This window comes from Emydura macquarii, unplaced genomic scaffold (genome assembly GCF_026122565.2).
Source record: "Emydura macquarii macquarii isolate MOO-44397 ecotype Brisbane River unplaced genomic scaffold, CSIRO-AGI_Emac_v2 contig_791, whole genome shotgun sequence".
Taxonomy (NCBI): domain Eukaryota; kingdom Metazoa; phylum Chordata; order Testudines; family Chelidae; genus Emydura; species Emydura macquarii.
Window position 1 is genome coordinate 127,129 of NW_027130928.1, and position 12,913 is coordinate 140,041.

Here is a 12,913-nt window from a genome sequence, read left to right on the forward strand (position 1 = left end):
GACCTGAGAATGAGTGTACGAATCTCATGTCTGACACTCGCAGTGCTGGACAGGGATATTTATGAGTCCCCTGTACAGTCCCTATGGACTCTCAGGTTGGCCAGGACTCGGGGACAATTCCCTGCGCTCCGTGAGCAGTGGGAACAGCAGAAAACAGACCCTGGAGAATTTCAGCCTAAGAGCCTCCCCCAAGAGTGAAGAAATCATTCACTGATAACAGAGCCTCAGATTGTCAGGGCAAACTAGAATGGTGCTCTACTGCTAAAACCCCAGAAGAAAAGACGAGTCAAGTGTTATACGTGCTTCTTTATCTATCAGCATTTCTGTGCTGCTGCTGCTCATTGTCATAGAATCTGAGCATCTGCTGCTACTCCCGGCTGATGAGCCCTGTACTGAATCCCGGAAACTGACAGATTGCTACATCTTAGTCATAAACCCCTTCGTGCAATATCCTGTCATGGGGAAGTGTAGCTTCCTGAGCCCCCTTCACTGTTCAGCATGTGTTCTGAAGCCTGTGGACTGATGGCCTTTGTCTTTTTATCCCACCTAGGGTAGTTGCAAGGGCTGTCATTGGAGTGGGGAGGGTGCAGGGAGATGTTCAGAGGTGAATGAGGTGCCCATTGTCCATCCACATTCACTGGGACTCTGCTGCCCGTTGCCCTTGTGCCTTTGGCAATCTCCCCCCAGGGTCTAGTGGATCATGCACTGGTCTGGAACTCAGGAGACCTGGTCAATTCCTAATTCGGCCGCAGGGCTCCTGTGTGACCCCGGACCTGTCATTTCGTAATCTACTTTGGACCTCAGTTTCCCCTCTGTAAAATAGGGGGAGCACTTCCCTGCGTCAGGGGGTTCTGAGGATAAAAATTGTTTAATTGTGGGGCTCCCATATGGGGACCTGCAGTGAGGATGGCCAAATGAAGACCCAGAGGTACAGCCTTATTTGTTTATCTCAAGTATCATTCCTGCCTATCTCAGGACTCTGTTCCTCTGTGATCTGGATACTGCACACCCTGCCCCGCACACTGTGCATTCCTCCCCCAGTCAGTGCATGAACAGTCCTGCGCCCCTATTCTCCCCCTCCAGGGTCCCCACAACTCCTGCTAATATCCCCAATCCAGTCTTGTGGGAACTTTATTTAATCTACAGCTTTGAGAGTCTCCTTGTATTGTTTTCATTGGCCTCTCAGTATTCGTGGTCCCATTTTCAACTGTGCATAAAATATGGCTGTGGGAATCACATCTCATCCAGGCCAGTGAAAAAACAGTTCCTAACCTTTCGTTAGTGTTGTTCTTCCAGATGTGTATCTAATGTCCATTCCAATGTAGGTGTGCATGCGCCTTGCCGACGGAAGGTTTTTCCACTAGTGATATCTGCTGGGTCAGCTCTCGTACTCCATGGAGTCATCCCCTCATGGCCCTGGTATATGGGACCCTGCCAACCCTCCACCCACTCAGTCTGGTGCTGAATCTCCCACCTTGGTGTTTACCCCTATATTGTACCTGTCCATTATTGCCTCTCAGTGACCAGACATCCCAAAGCCTCCTTACAGCACCACTTTCTGAACCATCTGTTGATCATCAGAACTTGTCTGGAATTTGTTGTCCTCCTGTAGGGACAGGCAGAATCACTGAAGATCTCCTGAGCCTCAATTTCCTTAAGAGTCTTCCCAAACCTGGCATAGTCTCCTTCGATACATTCCAGCGAGAATCTAGCTATGTCATTTGTACCCACATGAAGGACAATCAGTGGATTCTTTCCCGCTCCCATTAGGATCCTCTTCAGCCCCAGATCCACATCCCGTATCTCAGCACCCAGCAGACAGCATACCCTTCTGTTCTCTGGATCAGCTCTGGTTACCAGCCTGTCTGTTCTTCTCAGCAGGGAGTCCCCAATCACATAGACCTGCATTTTCCTGGTAACGGTGCTATTCTCCGGCCTGTCCCCTGTTCTTTCTGGCTGCAAGTCATCTCGTCTACGATTCTCCTTTGCAATCCTTTGCAACCGTTCCAGTATCCTCCTGGGGCGCTTATTTGGTGGTATCTCCATTGCTTCATTCACTCTTTGTATAGGCTTTGTAGAGGCTGAGGGTCGCCTGCTGATTTGAAATTTGAAGTTGGAGCCCCCCAGTGGAACATATCTTTCTGCCAAAGAGATCCATCTTCTTGGCGTCCTTAACTTTAGGCATGAGCCCTTGCTGCCCCTGCCTCTCCCACTCATTTATTGCAGAAACTACTAACGAAGCTGGGGAGGATGTGTATAACCAGATCTTAAAAACTCCAGTGACGGGGACTGTACAACCTCCCCAGGTAAGCTGTTCTAGTGTTTACCTCGCCTTATTCTCAGAAATTGTTTCCTTATATCCAAGCGAAATCTCCCTTCCTGCTAACTGAGCTGATTACTTCTTGTACCACCCTCAATGGACATGGAGAACAGTTAATTATCATCCATTTTATAACAAACCTTTTCAAATTTGAAGACATGTATGTCCCTCCTCAGCCTTCTTTTCACAAGACTAGGCATCCCCAGTACCTTCTATCCTTTCCTCACAAGTCAGGTTTTCTAAACCACTTGCCATTTTTTGTTCCTCTCCTCTGGACTCTCTCCAGATTGTCCATCTCTTTTCTAAAGCATGGTGCCCAACTCTGGACACAGCACTCTAACTACGGTCTCACCAGTGCAGAGTATTGCTGAACAATTATCTCCCATGCCTTAGGTACAACACACGTGTTAATACACCCCAAAATGGCATTTGCCTTTTTCTCAACTGAATCGCTCTGTTGACTCATATTTGTGATCCACTATATCTCCCAGATCCTCTTCAGCAGTACCACTGCCAAGTCAGTTATTCCCCACTTTGGAATTAGACAATCATTGAAGATGAGGGTTGGAAGGGATACCAGGAGGTATCTAGTCCAACACCCTGCTCAAAGCAGGACCAACCCCAACTAAATATTCCCAGCCAGTACTTTGTCATGCCAAGTCATAAAAGCCTGTAATGATGGAGATTCCACCCATTCCAGTGCTTTTGCACCCTCCTAGGGAAAAGGTTTTCCCTAATACCTAACCTAGACCTCCCCCACTGCAATTTGAGACCATTTATCCTATTTGTGCCAACTGCCATCACTAGGAACAGCCTAGCTGCATCCTCCCTGGAATTCCCCTTCAGGTAATTGTAGGCTGCCATCAAACCACCCCCTCACTCTTCTGTTCTGCAAACTAAACAAGCCCAATTCCTTTATCTCCTTATCTCCTTATAAGTCACGTTCTACAGCCCACTAATCATTTTCATTGCAGAAGCACTGAGGTAGAGCCGGGCAACTGGAGCAACCCAGACCAGCTGTGCCAACAGGGAGCCTGGGCTGATCTACAACAGGGAGGTGCGGGGCCAGAGCTGGGGTAGTGGGTGCCGGCCATGCCACAAGTAACACGGCAGCCGAGCGTGGTGAGCAGCTGGGGAGGGCAAGGCGGGGCCCTGGGCAGAGGGCCCAGTGCAGGGAGAAGGCGCTAAACAAGAAGGCCTTGTAGGTTTGTGTCACACACTCTACCCCTTGTGCTCTGGTTTGTGTATCATTCATGTTCATGTAAGGTGTTTTTGGAATGCTCATGACATTCTGAATGTTATTGTTATGGTAGTTTGTTTCCTGCAATGTCATATGTATAGATATGAAACTCTGGAAGGCAATATTCCCAAATGTGTGTCTCACATGGGTTGAATAGATCCAGGCAAACACAAAGCGGAGGGTTCATGTCTCGCAGAGACATACAAACAGGAACAATGGACTGACTTGAGGACTTGATATGGTGATGCTCATTTGACTCAAGTGGAGGAAACCAGGCCCATTGCTGGCCGTGAAGAACACCTGACCCCGGGGGTGACTAGGAAATACGTTAAAGGCAGAGGTGTTTTTTGTCGCTGGAGCTCTCCCTTGTAATCCATCTATAAAGCAACATCAAGTAACTGACAGACTGCCCACAGGGGGTGGGGAGGCCTGGCTGAAGGACTCAGCTCAGCCAGCCTGTGTGGTAAGATTAAGGGGTAAGGACTGCAAGGCTACTGAAGTGTTCAGTTCAGTTTAGAATGTGATTTACCGTCTTCATTTCTTCCTGATCAATCTGACTCACATTATTCTGGCTTATAATCATTTAAAATCTTTCTGCACTTAATAAACTCATTTCTTTGTTTTTTTCTAAAGCAGTGCATGGGTCTCGGTGTGTGTAGAGATGTCACTTAGAGTGACAGAGCTGGTGCAGATCGATTTCTTTGATAAATAGACTCACCAATGAGCTTTCAAATTCCAGTGGGCAGCACTGAACTCTATAAAACAGCAGTTCCTAGGGTTGCATCTGGGACTGGTGATGTTCGCTCAGGGTCACACATCGCATAACTCCATGAGTGACTGGCCAGAAGCTCTCATTCACAAGGTCAGGGACCATTCACTTCTAGGTGGCTGGGCATCAGCTGACCCAGGAGTGGGAGCTTCACACAGCGAAGCAAGTGCAAGGCAATCCAAGTAGTGGGGGAATTGGGGTGACACAGCAATATACCACTCCAGATTGCAGACAGGAACATCACAGCTGGCCTCAGGAGGCGCTGGGTTGGGCGGGAGATGTGACCCTGATGGGGGCCGATGCTGGGGAGAAGAAGCCACTGACAATGCTGCAGCTTTCTGACTGTAGGTGGCTTTCCATCGGTCCCCGTGTGAGTAGGGTTCTTGCTCATTTTGATGAGCTGACACTGCACTTTCAGACAGCCAAAAAGAAAGGAAGAAACTACAAGGCTGAACTTCTTGATCACACGTACAGTGACCTGGCTGGAGCCTGAGTGTGTGTGGCCACGGCCAGAGCAGGCGTCTTATTTGTGGCATTAACACAGCACAGACAGGGCCCTGGAGGGTGACCTGGGATTTGTGAGGGATAGACTGCGAAGTTTTCTTTCATCCCAGAGACTGCCAGTTAGGGGATCCCCATGCCCACAGGGCAGGGCTCCTAGTTTCCTTCCTTCCATTTTTTTCCTTATTTTTCTTACAACTTCTGTTTAACAAATTGTATCAGGTTTGAACTTAATGTAGTGATCAGTGGGTCAGGGATGTGGCCGGTGAGAACAGAGTCACTCTAGCCCTTGTTCTGAGTGAGAACGATGAGGGTGGGTGTCAAGCATCCCAAGAATCCTGGGGTCCCTTTGTTGGTGTTATGAGGATTCTGCCACAGTGGAGAAAGGAAGGGAAGCCTTCGAGGCCAGGCAGACCTCCGGTAAAGGGAGCTGGAGCAAGGACTCAGATCCTTTCACTGCTGGATTTCACCGGGGCAATGCAGAAGCTCACAACTGCAGGATCATCCTCCTGCTTCTCTGGCAATAGCGAACAAGTAGCGGAGTCAGGGTTCCAGAAAATGGCGCGAAAAACTGTTTATCTATTTGTTTAGGAAAAAAAGGGAGGGCGGGAAGGAGGGAGGACGTTGCATCATAGGAGGATGAAGACCTTCCTAAAAGACCCTGTGACTAGTTGCACTGAGGGATAGCTACCCACATTGCACTGCTTTGCTTATCAATGCAAACACAGCTCTAGGGGATGCAATCCCCTGATGCAATAAACGTGGTGTGATCAATGCTCCTCTAACTTTGTGAATTCAATGGGCAGACAGATCTGGGAAGGGGCCTGGGACATGTGAGAGACAGACAGTGAACGTCCCTCCCACCTCAGAGATGCTGTATGGGGGCCCCAGGCCAGAGACACATTGGGTGTTTTCCTTTAAGCTTTCTCAAATTTTTTTTTTAAATTGGTGGCTGTTAAATAAATTGTATTTGCTTTGCACTGTATGCAATGATCAGTGGGTCAGGGAAGCGCTCAGTGTGTAGAGTCCCACAAATTGAGGACACCCCAGACCCTGTCCTGAGTGACCATGACAAGGTTCGGGGTTGAAGTCCCCAGAGATCCTGGTCCAAGCTTTGTAGGGGTTACAGGGACCTTGACACACAGGACAGTGGGAGGGAAGCCCTTGAGGTCAGGCTGGTCTCTGGGGAAAGGGCATGGGAGTGAGTTCTCAGATTCTTCTGCTAGCCAACTCCCCTGGGATTGTGTGTGAGCCAGGAAACGTGACCATCCTCCACTTACATCAGATTCTTACTCAGGTAAGGGTGATTTATTATTAGTTTCATCTCATTTAATGTTATTATGATTATGTGTTTATGGCCAGTTAAGGGGTGGGAGAGCAGGGGGGAAGTGTTTTTTACCTAGTGTTAACTAGTGGAGCTTTCACTCAGAAAGGTTGGACAGGGACTTCTGGCTCTCTCAGAGCAGGTGTGGGAAGGGAATGGGGTTAATCCCTCCTTGCTAGAACAACCCTCACAGCTGCTGATTTTCTACCTGACCTGGAAGCTGGTCCCTGGAACCAGATCCATGATGGCTGCCAATAGTGCAAACCTCCTCCTGGCCTTTCTGCCAACCCCCCCCCCCACCCTGCGCTGGTGGCAGAGGCCCCAGGACTGTGGGTACCAGGACTGGGGAGACCAACAAGGCTTGAACTTCTCCCGTATCCGTGGCCCCACTGCAGAGTAAGTTAACTGTGCCCTGGGACCATGCAGCAAGACCAAAGCTAGGCAGACAGTGCGGCTCTGCCACGTCCAGAGTTCACAGACAATGGTTTGATAGTAGGCAGTTACCATTGTTTATTGATGGGACAATGACAAACATTTGCCCCTAGGCAGGTTGATTTGTAAGTTTGTACGTGTGCAGGGCATTCGTTTGTTTGGAGTGTAACGGGCAGGGCACAGAGGGGAGTTGTTTTGTTCCACAGACACTGAATGACAAGCAGGGAACACCAGGCCTTGTGATCCAGAGGGTCTCTGGCAGCAAGAACAGAGCCAGGTTAGGTAAACCACACACAGGGCATTTTTACTATTGTTTATGTGTGCTGTGTATTTCTCCATAAACGCTGTGTGTTTTATGGAACAGGACGGCTCTTAGCTGAGTTCTCTTGGTGCAGAACCAGACCCTTAGCAGCAGGGTCACACCGTCAAGTCATCAAACGCCTCCTGGCACTGGCCATAACAGCCATCAGTCAATCCAGGATGACACTCCACAAAGAGGTTCCCTGGGACTAAGAGGCTCTGCTCCTCCGCCTTAGCTGTCTTATACACCTGGGCAGCATCCACGGGCTGCTTGGATTCCTTTTTAGGTGCAGCGGGCAGGGCCAGGAGCATTCCTATCCTGTTCGCAACGGTGGATTCCCAGTCCTGGGCCGCTAGCCCCTGGTGGATTCTGCCCACCGTTCTGGGGTGTCTGATGGGCCAGAGGATTCCCTCAACAGCAGTTTCTGACTGTAGAGATTCCTGTGTGTGACGCTGCCTCACTTGACACAAAGAGCATCCAAAGATCTGAAGCCACAGAGCAGACTGACCTGTAACAAGGCCTGGACATGACACTAACAGTCTTTACAACAGGTACATTTTACAGACTTGGAGAAGGTGTGTTTGAGAGAGCAACCCACACACAGCACTGCTCAATCAGACAACACAGGCACAGACCGTGCCCCCAAAGTTTACTGAACGGGTTCAAGGCTGCCAGGATGGGGTAGCCCTGCAGCATTTGTCCAGTACATGGGGAACCCAATTCTCATGACACCCACTGCGTGCCCCAGGAAGCGAAGGCTGCCTTGCCTCTGCCTGGCTCACATATCTCAAGCAGGATCTGCAATAGGGTGGTGCTGCAACAGGCTGTCTGACCCACTGGGCCGTGTGCCCCTTGAGTTTCCCTGGTCGCTTCCAGTGGACCTCCCCCCACTTCCCCAAGTCAATTGCTGGCCTATGACCCATGCCCAGAGAACACCTCCATGCTTGTACTGCAGACAGAGCACTTCCTCGCCTGTGGGCCAGCCCAACACCACACAGGGGTCACATTGGCACCAGGGGAGAGCAGACCTCAATGGGCCAGTCTCTACTCCCCCACCGCTGCCTCAGGGGCTTTGGTTATTGGGTCATGAATAGAACCGTGAGCAGGGGCAGGTGGCTGGAGTGGTTCACAGACACCCGACACCTGCCCATTCTGTGGGACAAGCAGAGCTCGGCTCTAACAGACCTGTGATGCGCCAGGTCACAGATCTTCTCTTGCTCCCCCAAAGCCTCCTGCTGACGTTCTGGAAGCTCTTCCCCCAACATCTCTTCCTATATGCACGCCCATGGCCCCATAAAATCTCAACCCCCTGCCTGTCTCATCAGCCTCCTGCTGGCCCTTGGACAGTGGGATCCAGGATGGGGAAGCTCCTGGCAGGGGAGATGGAGGATTCAGCGGTTATGACACCTTTCTCCCATCCCTGCGACATGTCATATGTCCTAGCAGTGTTCCCTGGGCCATGCCCACTGACTCTTCTTCTAGATGTGTTGCTTGTGTCCATTACAAGACCCCCCCACCTGCCCCTCAGCTGGAGTGACCTGGCAAGAAGAAATTGAGCAGGTAGAGGGTCGGCAGGGTCCCATATACCAGTGCCATGAGGATACGGCTCCAGGGCGCGCTAGAGCTTACCTGAAAGATACCACTAGGTACCAGTAGGCCTCCTCAGGCAGAGCACATAATGTGCACACCTACACTGGAAAGGACATGAGACACACAAGTTGAAGAACAATAGTTACAAAAGGTCAAGAACTGTTTTTTCACTGGCCTGGATGATATGTGATTCCGCACAGCAATATTTTATGCACAGTTGAAAATGGGAGCCAATGAAAATGATACAAGGAGACTCTCAATGCTGTAGATTAAATAAAGTTCCTACAAGGCTGGATTGTGAATATTAGCAGGAGTTGTGGGGACCTTGGAGGAGGAGAATGGGGTGCTGGACTGTTCCTGCACTGACTGGGGGAGGAATGCACAGTGTGCAGGGCAAGGTGTGCAGTATCCAGATTACAGTGGAACAGAGTCCTGAGATTGGCAGGAATGATATTTGAGATAAACAAATAAGGCTGTACCTCTGGGTTCTCATTTGGCCATCCTCACTGCAGGTCCCCATATGGGAGCCCCACAATTAAACAATTTTTATCCTCAGAACCCCCTGACGCAGGGAAGTGCTCCCCCTATTTTACAGAGGGGAAGCGGAGGCCCAGAGTAGATTATGAGATGACACGTCCAAGGTCACACAGGATGTCTGTGGCCAAGCTAGGAACTGACCAGTTCCCCTGAGTTCCAGACCAGCACCTGATCCACTAGACCCCAGGCGGAGGTTGTCAAAGGCACAAGGGCAGTGGGCAGCATAGTCCCATTGAATGTGGATGGACAATGGGCACCTGACTCACCTCTGAACATCTCCCTACATCCTCCCTACCCAAGGACAGCCCACGCAATTACTGTAGCTGGAATAAAGAGACAAAGGCCGTCTGTCCACAGGTTTCAGGGCTAATGCTGATCACTGAAGTGGGCTCAGGAAGCTGCACTTCCCCATAGCAGGATATTGCACCCTGAGGGGTTTATGACTAAGCTAGGGGAATCTGTACTGCCCTCTGTCAGAGAGACGCTATCCGAGGGGAGGGACTGTTACTCAGTGTGGAAATCCAATGTTTGAAACAAGGATGCTCAAGAGCCTGTCCACATGCATCTTGAGGTCTCAGGTGTTCAGCACAGGGCTCATCAGCCGGGAGTAGCAGCAGATGCTCCGATTCTATGACAATGAGCAGTAGCACAGAAATGCTGATAGATAAATGAGCACGGCAAACGCATGGCTCTTCTTTTCTCTCTGGGCTTTTAGCGGTGCAGGATCACTCTAGCAAGTCTGCAAGACTCTGCTCAGACAATCTGAGCATCTGTTATTGGTGAATCATTTCTTCTCTCCCAGGGGAGATTCTGAAGTTGAAATTCTCAAGCGTCTCTTTTCCGCACTTCCCGCTGCTCTGGGGATTCTTTGACTGAAATTCTCCAGGGTCTATTTTCTGCTGTTCCCGCTGCTCACGGAGTGCAGGGAATTGTCCCCAAGTCCTGGCCAACCTGAGATTCCACTGGGACTATACGGGGGGAGTCATAAAGGTCCCTGTCGAGCATTGTGTGTGTCAGATGTGAGATTCGTACACTGATTCTCAGGTCACAGTAAGGAGATTTCCTCTCTCTGCTGCGTGGGATTTTGGTGAGTTGCCTGTTTCTGCAATAAAGTTAATGCTAAGGGTTTGGGAAGGTTCAAATCAAGAACAATCAGAGCAGGAATTCTCCAGCATGGAGATACAAGTTTTATTGCAAATATTTTAGACAAATATTTGATTTCTTTGTCTCTCACTGTGTCCTTCTATCTGTCTGAGTATCTTCCTTTTTTTTTTTTTTTTTGGTGTCTCTGGTTTTTTTCTCTGATTCGCTGAAGTTTTCCAGTTCAGCAACATTATTGCCAGATTAATATGTGTAGCCAGAATCTCTGCAGTGGGTATGTGTGATAGCTGAGATTTCACAACACGAATAGGTCACACAGGATTTTACAGACTGGCTGGATTATGCTCTCACATTCAGCCTTCAGTGATTCCCTCCACATTGACACTGGCATCACTGAGCAAAATCAAGGCCCCTGTGTTTTGAAATCCCCATCTTTGATACCCAGTCTCAGGAAGCCACATAAACTGGGGGTCTTCCTTCAGACTCTTTCAGCACCCTAACAGAATAGCTCTCGCTGCTGCAGGGCCTAAAGCCAGGATCTTCACAGCAGGGCACCTAAAGCTCAAGAGTAATGATGAAATCTTGTTTCCATGGAGATCAATGGCAAAACTCCCGTCAGAGCCAGGATTCCATCCCAAATTCACATTTAGGGACTTAAAAAAAAGGACTGATTTTCTCAAGTCAAGAACCTCCAGGAACCCCAACTGGAGTCATCCTGCGACCTCTAAGGATGGGTGAGCTCATCTGGAAAAGAGGAACCAAGAGGAGAGTATCTGAAATCTTAAACTTACAGTTTATAGGTTCAGAACAAATAAGGTGACAATTTTTTTAGACGGGAGTGGGGTCTGCTCTCTCTGTTCCCCTGCGTCTCTGGTCTAGAGGACCAGAAGCAACAAATACTGTAAAAATAAGAGCAATTTTTCGACTTAGAGGAAACTATGCAATATCAAAATCTGGCTGGGAGAGATCCAAATATCACAATATGTACGTGTGTGGGTCGGACATGCACTATCTAGATCACAGTGGCACGGAGTCCTGAAAGAGGGCAAAATAGGGAATGGACATCCTGCCTAATTCACACACCAAAGTGCTGTAACTAGGCCTCCTGCAATCTCTGGGGCCAGAGGGGTGTCTATAATGTGGACACACTGTAGTAGATTGTCTCTGACATCTTCCTCACTCCAGACCATCCCTCCTCCTGTGACCAATCCCACAACAGTCTCCTGGCACCTTCAGTAATTGTCAACATGGAAAAGCAACACCAGGAATTTGTGTCTGTGTTTCCAACTGGCGGGAATATGCTAAAGCTTCGTGTTGTTTTGAGGAAGAGTTACTCGCGCTGGCTCCTTTTAGTCTCCACGTCCTTTCTCCCCTCTCCTTGGGGTCAGGTGCTGGTCTGGAACTCAGGAGACCTGGTCAGTTCCTAGTTCGGCCCCTCTCCTCTTCCCTGCATAGAATATAGAAAGAATAGTTCATGGGTTTTGTGCTTCAAGATAGAATAGTAAAGTGTATAGCTTAGGAAAAGGACTGGAAGGACCTGATAAGGGCTGTCTGGCCACTAGCACAGCACAAATGGAGGGCAGACATAAAAACAAAAGCTGACCAGAACTGACTATACCTGGCTAAGTAACTCAGCGGAAATGCTCACTGATTGGTTAAGTTGACCACAAAAATGACACTGTTAACTGCTTGGTTACATACTGATTAAGCTGATCAGTTTGGTGATCAGACTGTAGGTACTTAAACCCAGAGTGTGAGTTGCACTTTGTACTTTAACCCGCTGGAATCCTCGGTAGCTGGACTGAGCCCTTCTATGAACCAGCAGCGTCCAAGGGACGGCTAAAACTTATCAGAGGCGACTCAGCCCAAGGGGCTTAAGAAAGAAACACTTTTGGTAACGTATGAAAGTAGCACTTGCTTTAAGATAACAAACAGACAGATGTCCGTTTATCAGTCTTTGAAGAGTAGCAAGGATTTTACAAGTGACCATCTGTCTGTAAGCATTGAAATAGCTGAGAGTTTGCAAGCGACCATCTGTCTGTAAACCTAAAATGAGCAATAGTAGAATTGTATACTATGAGAAATGATTGCATGCATAGAAAAAAATTAGGCCTTTGTATCCTTCTTTGATTTCATGTTTGTACTGTTTACATTTATGCTCTTTACTTAATATTAATGAGTAAATAAATGAGTCATATTTCTTCAGTTAAAGCCCTGTTTGTATTCTTGTTCGATCGCCCCCGCCCCTTGGCTGAGGCAACTTCTCTGCTCCCGGAGACCCGTGATCATAAAGCTAAGGCCTTCCAGGCTGCTCTGAGTCCCCACGCTGCACACGCTGAGCTGCTGCTGGAGTTCCCTTCACCCCCAGACAGGCTATGCAGGCTGCTCCTTTTCCATCCCCCCCGTGTCCACGGAGCAGACAGACACAGAATTTAATCCAGGCTGTGTAGATATCTGTACTAGCTGTCACGGTGTGGTGTGTTTGGCACCTTGTGAAGGTCTGTGTGAATGGGATCACGGTGTGGCAGGTCAGAAAGTTGTGGAGGAGGGGGTGGGTACACAGACAGTTGGGCAGCATTACTGAAATTTAATTTTTCTTTCTGATTGTTGGTACCAGGCCAGTGCATGGAGTTTTCCTGGACTTGCATGTCACTGGGCTGCTCTCAGGGCCTGTTTCCCCTGGTGAGCCAGAGAATTGCAGCCTGGTTGTCACAACCATTACTCATTATTTTTTCCAGACCTTATAGAAAAACATACGGCCTTGGTTTAGAAATTCTCAGTGATGGAGAATCTGCCAT